The sequence below is a fragment of the Monodon monoceros genome, unplaced genomic scaffold, assembly GCF_005190385.1.
Source record: "Monodon monoceros isolate NGI ecotype Baffin Bay Population unplaced genomic scaffold, NGI_Narwhal_1 Super_Scaffold_16, whole genome shotgun sequence".
In the NCBI taxonomy this organism is placed as follows: Eukaryota; Metazoa; Chordata; class Mammalia; order Artiodactyla; family Monodontidae; genus Monodon; species Monodon monoceros.
In genome coordinates this window covers 15,715,898-15,734,664 of record NW_021703772.1, presented here as the reverse complement: position 1 = coordinate 15,734,664, position 18,767 = coordinate 15,715,898, and positions in this window count along the sequence as shown.

Genomic DNA, 18,767 nt, shown 5'->3' with positions numbered 1-18,767 from the left:
TGTATCCTGCAACTTTACCAAATTCATCAATGAGCTCTAGTAGTTTTTTAGTGGCATCTTTAGGGTTTTCTATGTAGAGTATCATGTTATCTGCAAACAGTGACAGTTTTATTTCTTCCTTTCCAATTTGGATTTCTTTTCTTTCTTTTCCTTGTCTGATTGCTGTGGCTAGGACTTCCAATGCTATGTTGAATAAAAGTGGTGAGAGTGGGCATCCTGATCTTGTTCCTGATCTTAGAGGAAATGTTTTAGCTTTTCACCATTGAGTATGATGTTAGCTGTGGGTCTGTCATACATGGGCTTTATTATGTTGAAGTATGTTCCCTCTATGCCCACTTTCTGGAGAGTTTTTATCATAAATGGGTGTTGAATTTTGTCAAAAGCTTTTTGAGAGATCTATTTGTCAAAAGCTTTTTGAGATCTATTGAGATGATCATATGGTTTTTATTCTTCAGTATGTTAACATGGTGTGTCACATTGATTGATTTGTGGATATTGAAAAAATCCTTGCATCCCTGGGGATAATTCCACTTGATCATGGTGTATGATCCTTTTAATATATTGTTGGATTTGGTTTGCTAATATTTTTTTGAGGATTTTTGCATCATATTCATTAGTGATATTGGACTATAATTTTCTTTTTTTGTGATATATTTGTCTGGTTTTAGTATCAAGATGATGCTGGCCTCATGGAGTGAGTTTGGAAGCATTCCTTCCTCTAATGTTTTGTAATAGTTTGAGAAGGATAGATGTTAACTCTTTTGTAAATGTTTGGTAGAATTCACCTGTGAAGCCATCTGGTTCTTGACTTTTGTTTGTTGGGGTTTTTTTTGTTTTTTTTTTTAACTGATTCAATTTCATTACTGGTAATTTGTCTGTTCATATTTTCTATTTCTTCCTGGTTCAGTCTTGGGAGATTGTACATTTCTGGGAATTTGTCCATTTCTTCTAGGTTGTCCATTTTACTGGCATATAGTTGTTTGTTTACCTCATTTTAAATCTACATATGCCCATCCCTCTCCCAGATCTAATAAACAGTCTCTCAAGGGTTAAGTGCTTTCTCCAATCCCACTCCAGCTTGAAAATCATTGACTTGAAGCATAAAGGCAAAAATCAGTTTTTACTTACAGACAATGACTAGTGAGATGGATAAGAGGAGGAAGTGGAGGAGGTGGGTGGGAAGGGAAAGGGGGGGCAGAGAGGGAAGTGATTAGAGAAGAAAAGGGAGGAGGAGGGGAAGGGAATAGAGAAAGAGAAAGGAGAAATTGAACACATTCATTTAATTGAAACCTAGCATTCTCAGCTTCTGCCTTTAGTAGTTTATAGAAACCCCGCTCTTGACAGATAACATGAAATAGAGAAAGGTGGTCGATAAGTCCGAATTGGGAAGCGGGAACTAAACCCCTACTTCATTCCCTACACCAAAATAAATTCCAGATGGATCAATATTAAAATTGAAATAAAGTATTGGAAGAAAATGTGCATGGATATTTTTAAAGTAACATGGGAGTATAGGGGACCTTTTGAAGCATATTGCAAAATCCAAATTAATTCCACAAAGAAAAAATTGCTAAAGACAACTATATCAAATTTTAAAACTCTGCATGGCAAAAGTGATAGCATCAAAGTAAAAAGATAAATGAATGACAACTGGAAAAAAATTGCCATACATATTATGGACAAAGCCATTTTTGTGACTATGCAAAGACTCCATAAGCAAATAAGAAAAAATACATGGAAAAAAATAGCAAAATGAGCAAAAGAAAATAATTAGGCAGTTCATAGCAGGAGAACTACAATAAGACAATAAACCTTTATGATTATAAAGAAGCAAATTAAAGTAACAAGATGCCTTTTTCACTTATCAAATAGATAAATATTTTAAATAATAATAACGCTTAATATCACTGATCAGATAGGAAACGAGTTTCATATCCTCTTAGATGGCTTTGAAATTGAAGACATCTCTCTGCAGGATAATTTTGGAATGTCTTTCGAAACTAAAAACTCACAACCCTTCGACCCAGTAAGTCCACTCCCAGGAGCTTTTCCTGGAGACCTTAAGAGAAGCTCTGCACGAGGATGAATCAGTACAATGCTCACTGCAGGCTTGTTTCTAAAAGTAAACACTGGAAACAACCCTAAGTGTCCAGCAGTTGTGGGCTAGTCGCATAAATTAAGGGATTTTTTTTTTTTTTCTGTGCATGAATTACTAAGGACAAAACCCTAGCCTTAAAAAACAGGTTATTACTTTTACAAAAGAGAAAGTTCAAATGCTCAGGAGAATCTGCATCTGGTAAGGCCAGAAGCTGCAGACAGGGATAGGCTGTAGGAACATGAGGATTTGGAAGACCAGTCCCTGGGAGATGGGGCCACCAGAACCAAATGAGTGATTAATGCGAAGTAGTCTTTAAAGGTATACATGAACCAACAGCAGAACTGAGTCAGTCTGGATGCTGGTTCCTCTCTTTGGGGCCAGGACTTGGCCTAGAGAGTAAGGCAAGGCTTAGCACAGTGGAGAGAGGGTAAAATGATGCAGTTAGCAGGAGCTGGGGTGGAAAATCAGTAAGACCTTCAGAGCGCCACCCAATGCTTATGCTTAGCTATTTTAATAAAGGGTTCTATTTTTCCAGAACTCTTTAAAAAGCATCACAGAACAGGGAAGTCCACTAGCAGTGCTCTTATACTACATCTTTAGAAAGCATAGGGGCTTGGTGGAGGGCGGCTTCCCTGGTGGCACAGTGGTTGAGAGTACGCCTGCCGATGCGGGGGACACGGGTTCGTGCCCCGGTCTGGGAAGATCCAACATGCCGCGGAGCGGCTGGGCCCGTGAGCCATGGCCGCTGAGCCTGCGCGTCCGGAGCCTATGCTCCGCAACGGGAGAGGCCGCGACAGTGAGAGGCCCGCGTACCGCAAAAAAAAAAAAAAGAAATCATAGGGGCTTGGAAAACGAGAGCAAAGTCTATCTGGTTAATTACGTGGTGCAAAACTGGTTATCATGCTTAAAGTCTAGTTTGCATCAGAATAACTAATTACTGAATTAATTTCTCTAATGTGAATAAACTCAAGTGTCATATTCCATATCACCAAATTATACTTGGGAAAATAAAGTTGTTTCCGTAAAGGCGTTTCACAAGAATGAAGTTGGTGAGCCAAGGGCTAAATATCTGAAGAAGGTACGCATGTAACCCAAGTATTTTAAAATAAGTGGAGCTTATTTAAATGGGTGGAACACCTGAGACTCTTATGTAAACTATATTAAAACTCAGTGTTACATTTCCCATAAAATAGAGACGGATTTTAACACCTCATTTGGAAAGGACAGCACGTCTATAGGTTCATCACACTTCTGCATTTTAAATGAGAGCTATGTCTCTCATCCAGATTTAGTTCAAGGTATTGATCTATACTTAGTTCAATAGCTCTTAGAAGTTTACTGTGAATATATTTTCTACCAATTAAAACATGTTCTCCTTTTTAAAAGCACAGATCAATATACGCTTTCTTGGGGCCTGTTATTACTGTTTTAGGGATTCAGCTAATGTATCTCTGATGCGTACATTATGTTCCAAAACAAAAGCAGAGATTCTCGTTTTGCAAATACAGCACTTCTCACTGTAATTATTGTTTGCATGCCTGTGTCCCCCTCCCCACCAAACACCCACACACACATAACATGCTCATGCACACACACACACCGGATTTGTAAACCCTGGGCCATGCCCTAATAGGTGATCAATAAATATTTGTTGAGTTAATGATGAAATGCTCTTTCCAACCGTGGGAGACATCATGTGTTGCCTCCGACTGTCCATTCTTGCCTTTGCCCCTACCGTGAAGAAAACCTTGATGTGCTCAGGGGGTGACAGGGATCTCCACCCCAGTGAAAGGGGATGGATTGTGATTGGTCTAAACCAGTGATAGTAATCTCATTCCCCTTGGCCACTATTGCTTTAGCCATGTAATCTAGTTGTGACCATTGAAATACAAGTGAATCTTCTGAGTAGGGCTTTCAGAAAATATTTTGCTTTCTCAATGCAAAAGAGCAGACTCAGCTGGCAAAACCCTTTGCTTATCCCTTTCTTCCTGACCAGAAAGTATGTGATCCCTGGAGGTGCAGCACCCATCTTACGATCATGACACAAGATGACAAAGAGCTGACAAATTAAAATAGCAGGGATTCAGAAAGATAGAAAGGATTTATGCCAGCATAACTGAGTAATCACAGTAGCTCTGAGAGATAAATTGCTTGTACTACTCAATACTCAGTACTAGTAGTTTCGTATTCCACTATTTGCAGCCAAATGTATGTCTTACTAATACTCCCCTTAAATGTATATAATTAAAGGAAATAAGTACTTTGCTGTAAGGAAGACTATTTCCGGCTCTTCCTACTCTATCTCTCTCTATTCCATTAGTTGCTTACTTTGCCAACTTTCCCTCTGTAATATATCTTACCCAAGTTCCCTTCTCTATTAGTTTTCTTATTACTGTGTAAAAATTACCACAAACTTAGCAGTTCAAAGCAACATTAATTTTGTTATCTCACAGTTCCCATGGGTCAGGAGTCTGGGTGAGGCTGAGCTGAATTCTCTGCTTAGGGTGGAGAGCAAGATGTTCTCTGGGCTGCATTCCTTTCTGGACCTCAGAGTCCTTTTTCAAGCTCACGCGGTTGTAGCAGAATTCACTTCCTTGCAGTTGTAGGACCAAGGTTCCCATTTACTTGTTGGTCATAAGCTAGAAGCTACTTTCAGCTCCCGGAGGCCACTCACATTCCTTGCCTCCTTCATCTTCAAACCAGCAGCGAAGAACTTCTCACACATCAAATCCCTCTCCTGCTTCAAATCTCTTACTTCCTCTGTCTCTCTCCTCTAGACCCTGATTTAAAGGGTTCGTGTGATTTGGTCAGGCCTACCAGGTTAATCTCCCTATCTTAAGGTAAACTGATTTGCAAATGTGATTACATCTGCAAAATCCCTTCACAGCAGCACCTAGCCCAGCATTTGATTGAAAAATTTGGAGGTGTGTGTACACGATGGGGGTGGGCGTGACTGGGGATCCTGGGGGCAATCCAAGAATTCTGCCTACCACACCATCATGAGTGCAGAGACTAAGCTTTACACATGTTTTTTAACAACAGATTTTCTTTTTTTAAAAACGAATTTATTTATTTTTATTTTTGGCTGTGTTGGGTCTTCGTTGCTGTGCACGGGCTTTCTCTAGTTGCGGCGAGCGGGGGCTACTCTTCGTTGCAATGTGCAGGCTTCTCATTGCGGTGGCTTCTCTTTTTGCGGAGCACGGGCTCTGGGCGCGCGGGCTTCAGTAGTTGCGGCACGCGGGCTCAGTAGTTGTGGCTCGCAGGCTCTAGAGTGCAGGCTGAGTATTTGTGGCGCACAGGCTTAGTTGCCCCGTGGCATGTGGGATCTTCCCGGACCAGGGCTTGAACCCGTGTCCCCTGTATTAGCAGACAGATTCTTAACCATTGCACCACCAGGGAAGCCCAACACCCTGATTTTCTTAACACAACGTCCTTGTGATGTTTTTGCTCTGCTGTCATAAGTTTCATTCATATTTGTGTATTTCAGTGATTTCTGATTTACGTTGAAAGTTTCAGGAGGCACAGGTATGTGTATGACCACATTTGTAGAGTATTAACCAATGATTTATTTCCAGTGGGTCTGATTTAGCAAGTCTAGGATGAAGTCAGGAATTTGCATTTTTAAATTGTACCACTTGAGGGTTATGAGGTGGGTGGTCCACTGCAGAAAAACAAGTCCCTAGGCTGGATGTGCCTTGAAGGGAGAGGCCATTCTTTCCAGGGCTGCTGTGAGGCATTGACGACACAAAGTATATAAATCGCCTGGTATATAGTGGGAATTTAATGAATGTTGGTCCTTTTGTTTCTCTAGTATCTAATATAATATGCATTAAATAAATATTAGTTGAACGAAAAATTAAAGCCTGTTAGTTAAGAATACATTCAACCGTAAGCCAGAAAATCTGACAAATAGTGGTTTTTAAAAGCCAGGACCGGGCTTCCCTGGTGGCGCAGTGGTTGGGAGTCTGCCTGCCGATGCAGGGGACACGGGTTCGTGCCCCGGTCCGGGAAGATCCCACATGCCGCGGAGCGGCTGGGCCCGTGAGCCATGGCCGCTGAGCCTGCGCGTCCGGAGCCTGTGCTCCGCAACGGGAGAGGCCACAACAGTGAGAGGCCCGTGTACCACTAAAAAAAAAAAAAAAAAAAAAAAGCCAGGATTATTTTATCCCCACAAATAAGCTGTTTGTAGGTAGACTGTTGTTGACATGGGTTCAGCAGCCAAATGATGTCAGACCCCTAGACTGGTGTCTCTGTGATTCCCCGCCTTTTTTTAAAGCTTTTTTAAAAACAGCTCTATTGAAATATAATTTATATACCATAAAATTCACCTGTTTAAAGTGTACAGCTCATTAGTTAAAATATATTCACATAGTCCTACAACCATCATCATAATCTAATTTTGGAACATTTTCATCATTCCCCCAAGGAAGCCCATTAGCAGTCATTTCCTTGTGTCTCCTCTCCTCCCTCAGTCCTAGGCAACCACTGACCTACTTTCTGTCTCTATAACTTTGCCTATTCTGGACACTGAATATAAGTGGAATCACATAATATGTGAGGTTTTTGGTCTGGCTCTTTTCACTCTGCATAAGGTTTTCAAGGTTCATCCATATTGTACATGAATCAGTTCTTCATTCCTTTTCATTGCTAAACAATATTTCATTTATGGATATACCACATTTGGTTTATGCGTGTCTGTGATGCTCTTGACCTTCCCCTCTTGGTAGCAGGTGCATAAACAAGTTCCTGGCATCACATTCTCACAAACCTGCATTCAGTGCAGCCAAGAAGTAGCAGGGCCCCTCACCAACTCTCATTTTATCAGGGAGCAAAAGCATTTCCAGGAGAACCTTGGCAGGCTTCCTTTTATACCTCATTGCTCAGGATTGAAACATATGGGTCCCACAGCTGCATGGGAAGCTGGGAAACTACGCATCTTTGGCAGAAGGCAGGTACGGAAAGAGGGTCTTGAAGTAGCCCTTGAGTTTCTGGCCACATGGGATTTATCATTTTTTTCACTGTAAATGAATACTTTGTTATTTTTTAAAATATATATTGGTATTTGGTATAAGAGTTAGGGTTATGTTTTCCTGCATATAATGCCTCCCAATAAATTACCTTAATCTGACCCTCAGGAATTACCATTTGTGATGGTAGGATTGCAGTTACTTCTAACACGTATATCTTTTAAAGATATTCTGAAATATTCACAGGTGAAATTATATGATGTCTGGGACATGCTTTAAAATAATACAGGATGGAGGGAAGCAGATGGGGGTATGATGGGACAGCACTGGCCATGGGGCAATGACATTGGGGTGGAATGATAGGCACATAGGGGATTCTCTACACTATTCTGCTTTTGTGTGGGTTCTAAATTCACAATAATAAAGATATTGAAAAGGTCAGTCTTCAGTCTGTAAAAACAGTAGCAGCAGGTCCCACGAGAGTCTTATTGATGTTGATGACTCATTTAAAGAGAGACTGTATCTTCAGAAGGGAGAATACCTGCCAGTGGTGGGAGCAGGGAGATTGGTCCATGTTCACCCAGTATTGTCCAGGGGAAGATCCTCTGATCAGAGGGCTTGAGATGCGGTCCCCAGTGCAGGTCAGTCCCCATGTGGATTCTGGGTCCTCAAAATCTCTGACTTGGGGACTTCCCTGGTGGCGCAGCGGTTGAGAATCCGCCTGCCAATGCAGGGGACACGGGTTCGAGCCCTGGTCCAGGAAGATCCCGCATGCTGCAGAGCAACTTCTGAGCCTGTGCTCTAGAGCCCGTGAGCTACAACTACTGAGCCCATGTGCTGCAACTACTGAAGCCCGTGCGCCTAGAGCCTGTGCTCCACAACAAGAGAAACCACCACAATGAGAAGCCCATGCACCACAACGAAGACCCAATGCAGCCAAAAAAATATATATCTGACTTGATGTAGCTAGCTACAAAAACTGTATGGCAAGTTCCCCATGACTTTCTTTCTCTACTCCCCAGACAGATTTCTAGAGGACAGAGTATACTAAGTATTCAATTACCTGGGCCCATAAGACTTATAATTATTTTTTCACTGTAAATGAATAATTTGTAGTTCTTTTTTATATACATTGGTATTTTGGCATAAGAGTTAGAGTTACATTTAGCTGTATTTAATAGAGAACCCAACATAAAAGTGTCTTATAAGCACAGAGTTTATGCTCACTTGCAAAAGAAATCCACACATAGACTGGGACTGTGGTATGCTGGATCCACAGGGTCCACAGAGACCTGGGCAATGTTTGTCTGCCCTGTCATCCCCAGTGAATAACTTTTATCTTCTTTGTCACCTCTTGGTTCAAAATTGCTGTTAGAACTCCAGCTATCACCTCTGCATTCCAGGGAGCAGGAGTAAAGAAAAATGTAATACTTCCCATTGGCCAGAACTTTGACAATGATGACATTTATCTGAAAGAAAGACCAAGAAAGGTAATCTTTCAAGTAAGCTTATTGCCACACTGAACAAAATAGGGTTCGAAAAAAAAAAAATAGGGTTCGATTACTAAAGGAGAAAATAGAGGGAAGAGATGTTGGGTGACAACTGCTTACTGTGAATCAGTCCCTAGAATCTAGTCAACCAATTAGGTTGAATTCTCCATTTTATTTTCAACTCAGTTTGGATTCAAGACAAAAAGGATGAGCATAATTTCTGCCAGCCTCTGTTTTTTTATCTTACTGTTATTCTTATTCTATTTCCATAGCATCCTGTGGTTTTATTAACCCCATTTCATAGATGAGAAGGCTAAGTGTCAGAATATTGAAATGGATTCATGCCTTAGGTAATACAGCTACTAAGATGTGTTGACTTAAAATCTAGTGTTCCTCATCCTGAATTATAGAAGCAATAAGGTGAATCTGGTCTTACCATATTAAAACAAATGGTCCCTGTGACAAGGAGCTATTTTGAGGATAGAAATTGGTGATATATGTATAATATCTTCTGCTTTACTTGATTATCAGGGTAATTATCTCACATTTCCATGAGTTGTTTTCTTCTACTGCCACACTGATAATTTTGTGTACATTCTTCAAATGGGGGAACATTTGGTCTGACAGCCAAGATAAAGTGGTGTATTACTATGACTGTGGCCCAGGGAACCTTGTCACAGATATTTTGCAAGATGTTCTTAGCTTCATGTGTTTGGTACTGTGTCAGCCAATTTGTTATCTAAGAACTAAACACTGATGTGTATTTTTAGCAACATGATTATGCTTCTTCCTTAAGCAGCAGAAGCTGATCTCTTTGCCGGTTACAGGATCCATTAGTTGACCAGCTGCCATATGAGCTCTGTTCCTATCATCAAACATGTTTTTCTCCCTTATGATCATTTTTAATTCATTTATTTATTTTTGCCGTGTTGGGTCTTCGTTTCTGTGCGAGGGCTTTCTCTAGTTGTGGCGAGCGGGGGCCGCTCTTCATCGCGGTGCGCGGGCCTCTCACTATCGCAGCCTCTCTTGTTGCGGAGCACAGGCTCCAGACGCGCAGGCTCAGTAGTTGTGGTTCACGGGCCTAGTTGCTCTGCGGCATGTAGGATCCTCCCGGACCAGGGCTCGAACCCGTGTCCCCTGCATTAAAAGGCAGATTCTCAACCACTGCGCCACCAGGGAAGCCCCCTTATAATCACTTTTATAGGTGCCATCCTCTCCTGAAGCAGCACAAGTTTTACCAAACAATATACCTGAGGTAGATAATTTACTTATATAATCTTTGTGAGTCTAATTAAAGTTGAAGCTTTTTAAAATGAAGCTAATTGAAATGAAGCTTTTCCCTTTGTATTTTAAAATGAACATAGATCAAAATCATCTGAGGAAAAAAATGGGTCCTAATCCATTTTAATGGTATCATATGAACCAAGCACATAATTATTTGTATTAAAATAAAAATACCCCTTTACGTGACCCACATACAATGGAATTCTTCTTTTTAAAAATATTTAATCGGGGACTTCCCTGGTGGTGCAGTGGTTAAGAATCCGCCTGCCAATGCAGGAGACACGGGTTCGAGCCCTGGTCCGGGAAGACCCCACATGTCGCAGAGCAACTAAGCCCATGCAACACAACTACTGAGCCTGCGCTCTAGAGCCCGCGAGCCACAACTACTGAGCCCGTGTGCCACAACTACCGAAGCCTGCATGCCTAGAGCCTGTGCTCCGCAACAAAAGAAGCCACTGCAATGGGAAGCCCACGCGCCACAACGAAGAGTAGCCTCCGCTCGACACTACTAGAGAAAGTCCGTGTGCAGCAACAAAGACCTAACGCAGCCAAAAATAAAATAATTAATTAAAAAAAAACTTAATCGGTACATTGGAAACCAACCCTAGCCCATAAAATGATAACTTAAAACAATAACTTATTTTCATGATTTTTAACCTAATACGTATAGTTTAGTAACTGTGCTAGACTGAATAACTATATCTTTTTGTGTAAATTAATACTTAACACAATTTTATTAATCTAACTTCATAATTGAATTTGCTAATTAGAAAAATATTTGGACAATTGACTAGAATAAAGTAATTTGTTATTCCAGTTTCATCCACATACAGCCTGTTGATGGCGCCCTTTGCAGATCCTGGTCTGGCCATATTGTTATCATATCCACCCTCAATCTCTGACATAATTCTTCCCTTTCACATCCCTCCCAGACTTCAACCCACACTGTTGTATGTTTCTGCTTTTCTTTGTGCTGTTTTTTGTCTTTTGTCTGTTATAACCTTCCATGGTCTCTGTTTGTCACAGTCTTTCCCACTACAGATAGGTCTTTTCAAACCCTACCTCCTCTCTAGTGCTTTCTTTGATCCTCCAGTTGTCATTAATTTCTACCTCCCTTATTTCCCCATTGCTTCATCCTAGATCCCAGCTTGGCTATTACAGTTATTACCATACCTGCCTATATCCTCCCACACACTGTTTATTCATGGAGGACAAGGCCTATGTTGATTTCTCTTCTCCATTTTCTATCCTTAAAACATTAAAACAGCTCTTCATTTACTTGGTGCTGAACAATTCAGCATTGAACCACATCCTGTTTTGTTGTTGTTTTTGTTTTCTTTATCTACTCTGACCAACAAGGATTCAGAATCCCTTCATATGGTTTTTGTAGATCTCGGAGTTACAATGGCTTTTGAAGAATGCTGGGAGAATGTGCTAACAACCCAGGAGCAGGGTCACCAAATGTGCAGAGAGCCCCACATCCTGGAGGGAGTTGGAAACAAGCTGGGGAGGAGGGCAGACCATCCAACTGGACATCCCTTCAGAATGGACTAGTTCGATGCTGCCTTCCTCTGGGCTACTCTGGGCTACAAGTTATTTACCAGTCCAACACGTAATGTTGGCCTTCCTAATAACTTCACAGGGGACTGCTGGGTAAGGAGATGAAGTGGGACTTCTCCCCAACAGCAGGTGAGTGGAAGAAAAGCTGCTTTATGTCCTAAGATACATGATTGCTCTTCAGTGGTCAGGCCACTAGTGAGTTGATCATGCTAGTGAATAATGGATTAAAGCTATAGTTTATAGCAAGTGATTTAACCTTTCCAAATCTCAGTTTTCTCATCTGTCCAATAGGGTAATAGTAAATTTTCCCAAACTTTTTGGTTGCTGTGATGATTAAAGATAATGCTTGTAAAGTGCCAACTTACATCTCCTCCCCTGGTTCTTAGGCCTTTGGACTCAGACTGGAACGACACCACTGGCTGTCCTGAGTCTCCAGCTTGCCAACTCACCCCACAGATCTGGGGATTTCCAGCCTCCATAATCATATGAGCCAATTCCTTATAATAAATCTTGTGATATAAATAGATATACATACATAAATCATATAGATATATTTATATATCTATATATTTAAATTTTACATATAATATAATATAAATATATAGATATATTTATAAATGGCCAGGTATAGATATATAAATAATATAAATGACCAAATGGCCTTGGACAACACTGGAATATATATATATACCTCTCTGTATATAGATATATAGATAGAGATAGATAATGATAGACAGATAATCTCCTGTTGGTTCTGTTTCCTTGGAGAACTAACACACTACTCTCAGTATTATCTGAAGTAGAAAGAAAGAGAAATTAGAAGCTCATTAGCCATTGAAAAACAGAATGGGGGACATAGGGAATTTGCCAGTGGCATTTAGGTAATCAGGAAATAAAGGAATCACAGGATCCTGCGGTGAGTCACAGGAAGTGGGCGATTCACAGCAAGACCCCCAGAGGCTGCCAGGCCTCATGTCTGTGGTCTGGAAGCCTCCACAATAGACTGTCAGGACTGCAGAGCAAAAGTGCTTCTGCTTGCCTCTCACTTTCAAATATCACACCAGCCTCTCTCATATGAGGAATCCAAACTGGAACTCTACCAGCAAGAGTGAGTTTGGGAAATGTAAGTTTTAGGCCTCCAGCTGGAGATAGAGAGAAGTATTAAAAAAAAAAAAAAATCAAACAGAGCAAAGAAATGAATTTATAAGGTAAAATTTTGTTGACTTGAATAACAACCCCTAAAATTGTCCTCCTTCCTTTCGCACAGCAAAGGCCAACAGGTTTTTTTTTTTATAAATTTATTTATTTATGGCTGTGTTGGGTCTTCATTGCTGAGCGCGGGCTTTTTCTAGTTGTGGCGAGTGGAGGCTTCTCATTGTCGTGGCTTCTCTTGTTGCAGAGCATGGGCTCTAGGCATGCAGGCTTCAGTAGTTGTGGCACGTGGGCTCAGTAGTTGTGGCTTGCGGGCTCTAGAGCTCAGGCTCAGTAGTTGTGGCGCACGGGCTTACTTGCTCTGCGGCATGTGGGATCTTCCCGGGCCAGGGATCAAACCCGTGTCCCTTGCCTTGGCAGGCAGATTCTTAACCACTGCGCCACCAGGGAAGCCCAGGCCCACAGTTTTAGCTGTGCCGGCACTAGCAGGTGGTGTGGGGCTCCTCCCTGTTGATGCTCTGAAGTGGCCGTGACTCCAGGAACCCAGCACTCTGATTCAGTGGCCAAGCCACTTTCTTCTGGAAGTCCACGAGATGTAGGTGATGTTTATTGTTCATAGGTCAGTGACATTGGAACAGATTCAGCTCTGCTATTCCCTGATACTGACCACCAAGGTGAAAGGTTAACCAAGTATAGAAAAAAGAAGCTGAAATTTTAGGCCAGGCTAGAAGATTTTGCATTCACTGACAAAAGGAACAAGCTCCTGGCTCTTATGAATTAAAAGCTCACTTGCATGGAAGCAAACTGTGAAACAACCGGAACTCTCTAGCCTTCTTTCTAGTGTTCAGCAAATCCACAGATACCAGTTACCTCACTTATACAAATGGTATTTACCATGGTCAGTAAAATCAGTTCATGACTAGAATGTGGATTTATAAGTCTTCACAAGTATTTATTAACCAAGTAATACAGTGGTATTTTAATGGGGCATGACATCAATAATAAAAAACATTGTAAAGGCCGTAACATTTAAGACTCTAGAACTTAGAGTTAATATAGGCAGTTCAGAAATCAAAGCATGTTTGATTATCTTGTTTTCTTCCTGTTATCACTTCAGCTGATCATCAAGAAAGCTGCTTCCCACTGCACACTGACCACAAATGTTAGCATTAAGCAGAGTCTTAATTCTGCTTAATTTCAACAAAGATTTTTATCTCACTTCACAGAGTGGATTAGGCAAATGACGTAGGTTAAGCTATGTCAATGATGATGCAGATACAAAACTAAACAAATAAATAGATAAGGGGTCTGGAGAAAATTCTGTTACAGTTAAACTAAGGAAGAAACAAGCATCACATTAACTTCATGAAATGATCCTTCAAGAAAAATAGGGTATGGAATGATATCCCAGTTTTACAGATGGTTAAACTTGGGCTCAGAGAAGAAACGAGAGTTGCCCAAGGACTAAGAGACCTGGATTTGAACCTGGGTGTTCCAGACTCTGCAATCCACACTACCAGATCATTCTGCCTCCAAAATTATTGGTAACAGAAAAGGGTTTTACCAGCAACAAAGGAGGTAATTAACAATGAGAGAGCACCGTGAACAAAATTATAAATTAACACTTTGTTCATTATTCTTCTGGGGAGGTAAGTATTTGTTATTTAAGCCAGAAAACATATCCCTATTAAAATTGCCAATGCATAAACATACCCTTGAGAGAAGTGCTGCAAGTGTCAGGATGGTTGAAATTTAAACATATCCAAAAAAAAATTGAAATACAGGATCATTTATGGACAGTCACTAACTATGCTAAGGAAGGCAAGAAGATTCAGGGGCCAAACTTGTGACTAGATTTACTGATACAGATGCCTATCCTGTCTCCTCCACTGCATTCTAGATTTCTTAAGCTGCAGTACTGTGTTTTCTTGTTGTATCTAACATTGGGAGATGGGATTCCAATGGACAGCATTGCTAACAAACTGCACTGGCCTTCCTTGTTTTAAATGCAGTGGAGGTAATCCCACCCACTTCAGTGACCAAGCTGGCAACCACATGAGCAATGGAGGAAGGATGTGAAATAATACGGAGTGGGGAGAACTGCGGAAAACCCTAGAATGATGCTCCATCTAGAGAGAGCCCAGATATTCAGCTCAGGCAAGTGTGGCTTCAATGAATCTTGACCCACTGATATCAGAGCGCCAGTTTTTAAAGAGAAGTTAGAAATCTACATTTTACATGAAATTATCTGATGTTTAAAGGTTGGCAATTAATTCCATTTTTAAGACCATAGTGTGGACCAGACTCTGAAGCCTCTGCTCTAGATGTCAGTTCCTATGTACTTATAGCTCTGACTTATGTCTGTAGACTGTGCTCAGGGGGCCCCTCTACTGAAGGGGTGCTGATGGCTCAGCTGAAGCCGTAGGGTAGCACTGATTCTGAGAATCTATACTGGCAGGCCTGAGGGGCAGGGCTTTCATATAGAGCAGGGGTCCCCAACCCCCAGGCCGAGGTCCGGTACCGGTCCCTGACCTATTAGGAACTGGGTCGCAGAGCAGGAGGTAAGCGCGGGAGAGCGAGCAAAGCTTCCTCTGCTGCTGCCCGTCGCTCCCTATCGCTCGCATTACCTCCTGAACCATCCCCACCATCGGTCGCATTACCGCCTGAAGCATCCCTCCCCCCCATCCCTCCCCACCCACCCCACCCCCTGGCGTGGAAAAAGTATCTTCCACGAAACAGGTCCCTGGTGCCAAAAAGGTTGGGGACTGCTGATATAGCGTGAGTTTTGGAGTCCTGCATGCTCGGGCCAGTTACAGATTGGGCATCTGCCCATTGTAGACACCAGTCAGAGCTACAGATGCTTCAGCTGAAATGACCTTTATTAACCTGTCCTCAATAATGAAGAACATGGAGCCCCCATGGGGTTCCAGGGCACTTGCCCAGCATCCTCCCCACTGTACCCCTCGCTGCCTGCTGACCTCTCACCACAAGATGACTTATTAAGTCACCGAATCAGAAACTCAGAAGTCCCTAGACCACATGCTGAAAATGTTTTTTTATTGTCTATCAGGTGAGTTTGACAGGGGTATTGCTAACTTTGTGAGAAAGACATGCTAGTAATATCTGGCGGCTCATAGCCAACTTTCGATAATTATAGTCTCTTGGTATAATTACTCACAGTAATCTCTTTTATATAAGCATCTCAAAAACCTGCTTCTCTCACTAACCAAACCTGTCCAGTTAGAAGAGTTTTTAAAAGAACAACAAATCTTTTTAAATTATAAAAGGAATACACATCTCTGAAAAATTCAGACAAATCCCAGCACATAGAGTAAAAACTGAAAGTCCCCCTTGTCTCCTATCCCATGCCAGGAGGTAGCTACTGTTAGTTAATGAGTGATTTTACGCCAGACCTTTTTCAAATCTTTTGCACGTATGCACATATATGTACCTGCACACACACAAACGTGTATTTTAACATCTTAAACATAAATAGCAACATATTATACCTAGTGTTCCACATTATTCTGGGACTTGCTTTGTTTATTATACAATGCATATTGGAGATGAATGTCTGTGAAGTTTTCCAATCCACCTTTAGCTCGTAGATGATTCATGAATTTGAATATACCCAGGAAATATAACCAGAAATGCTTCACTTAGATTTGGAAGCTTATTCCGAAGTAAATGAGGTTTTAAATTTTTGATAACTAAGTGGTACAGTTCTACCCAGATCTATGTAATAAACCTAGTCTTGGAAAGTGTTATGTTAACTGAAACTGTAAATTCAATCATATTATAAAAGTGTCCAGGGGGCTTCCCTGGTGGCGCAGTGGTTGAGAGTCTGCCTGCCGATGCAGGGGACATGGGTTCGTGCCCCGGTCCGGGAAGATTCCACATGCCGTGGAGCAGCTAGGCCCGTGAGCCATGGCTGCTGGGCCTGCGCGTCCGGAGCCTGTGCTCTGCAACGGGAGAGGCCACAGCAGTGAGAGGCCCGTGTACCACACACACACAAAAAAAAAGTGTCCAGGAAACTGATTATTGGAAAGCACTCAACAAGGAGTGATACTAATAGGGAATATTCTTTAGGAATAAAAATGACTATCCTAATAGACCACTTGTGAACAGTCAAATATATTTTCTTTGTCTTAAATTGGGGCTCCCTGTATATGAGCTTGACCAACCCCAATGCATGCCTGATGGAATGGGAAGAAATGGTTCCCTTTTCTCTATTAGATGTTTGATGTTTTATCAAAGCATAAGCCAAACAAAGAGGACTGACTTTTAAAATTGGTTGGCATGAGATATCCCCCTTCCCTCAAGTTCTTTAGTTAGGTAGAGCAGGCTAAACCCTACAATGTTCCTCATAAAGTGGTCAAAATCCATCAAAACTCATTGGAAAACTATTTTGTCTCATATGGTTTGATTCAACTGGATTCAAACCAAGAAGTCCTGGCTGAAATCAAACTCTTAACCAATACTCATGGTTGTGAGAGCATGCGAACTGGACCATTCCTTGCCTGTTCGCTGCAGGAGAAATTCAAGGCTCCCAGTCTTTCTTCTTACTGCTTTCCCTCTACAGGAACATCACCTGTAACTGTTTTCTTTTAAACCATTTGTAGGATGAAATGTTGCAAAGCCAAGCTCAGTTAAGGAGGGAGGTTTTAACCTGAAATTTCTCCCAGCCTGAAAGGTTCCCCCCCCGACCCCAAGAATTTATGTTTGATGATTTATTGAAACTGTCTAAATAGAAAAATTGTTTTTCATTAGTTAAGGAGAAGAAAGGGGTTGCAACCCCAGAAAACAAAGATGCGTTTAATGCTTTACATTTTAAAATTTCAGTGATCTGAACAGTCCTTGGAGCCTAGGGTTTTGATCAATTTGTCAACAAATGATGTATCTCTAATCCGCTAAAGCTATTAATCCTTGGTTACTTTACGTAACATATATGCAAAGATATAAATTACCCTTTTAAAAAAGACTGCCAGTAACCAAACTCACATATAGTAGTCTGCAAATTTTGAAAGGGTTATGTGCCAAAAGTTAGCTTGGATCTCAGAATGGCTTCCCCACAGAGAGTGACTAGATTTCCAGCAAAGCCTAGAAAGCAGTCTGATTCACCATGAGGTGAAATATCAATAGATTCACTGTGTTCCAGAATCTCTTAGGAAGCCAGGACTCTGCAGCCCTTTTCAACGACTCTGCAGCCCTTTTCATCAACCCTGATGGGCTGGGGTGAGGGGTCAGAATCAGTTTCCATGGCAGCAAGAAGAAGCCTCCAGCAGCAAGCAGTGGGCAGGGCTTTGGTAACCCCTTGATGGTAGCTTGAAGGTGGGGAGTTGCTGCTCCATTTCCGGTGTTCTGTCAATTCCTGGCTGGCTGAGTTAGGACTCTTCAGGCCATAAGTAACAGAAATGGGGGAGTTGTTACCAAGGATTCGGGGGTAGTTTGGGAACCCAGGCTAGGAGGACCTTCACTGTGGCTGGAACGAGGCACCGCGGAGCTGTCTCTCAGGATCAATTGCTTGCCTTGCCTAACTTCTCTGTGTGTCTGCTTTACTTCTCCCTTGTGAACACTCAGCAGTAAGACCACTTGCCTGCCCCACGGTGTGGTCTCCAGTTTGCGAATTTTCTTCTCCTTAGTTCAACAGATACCAGCTGGGGTCTATGAATCCAAATGCCCAAAGAGAAAGCGTTTGATGATCCCAAGTTTGGTCAAGTGGTGTCCAGCCCAGGGCCAATTAGCTCTGACCAGGGGGCCAGGTCATATGGCTCAAACGATGGCTGCCAATCTCCTCTCCCGTTCCTTTCCCATCCCCTGGGAAGAGAGTGGGTGAAGGAGGAAGGAGATCCTCCCATAAGAGCAGTGTGAGATGGCAGACCCTGAAAAGAGAATGTAATACATTTTGTAACTTTGGGAAAAATTACTTCACATCTCAGAGCCTCAGTTTTCTCCTCTAAAAGAAGAGATAAAACTACTTGCCTCTGGGGGTTGTAGAATTTACATGCAAAAATTTGCAAATGAGCCCTAAACTCCCAAAGCTCTAAAAACTGTGAGGGGTACTCTTAGTCTAGAACAACATTCACTAAGTGTTTATTGAGCACTCATTACACACTGGGAATACTTTTCAATACAAGAGTAAAGATAAATTCCAGGGATAGAATGTGATTTAGTAATGGAAAGAATACGTTTTAGGGTCACAAAGACCTGAGTTGA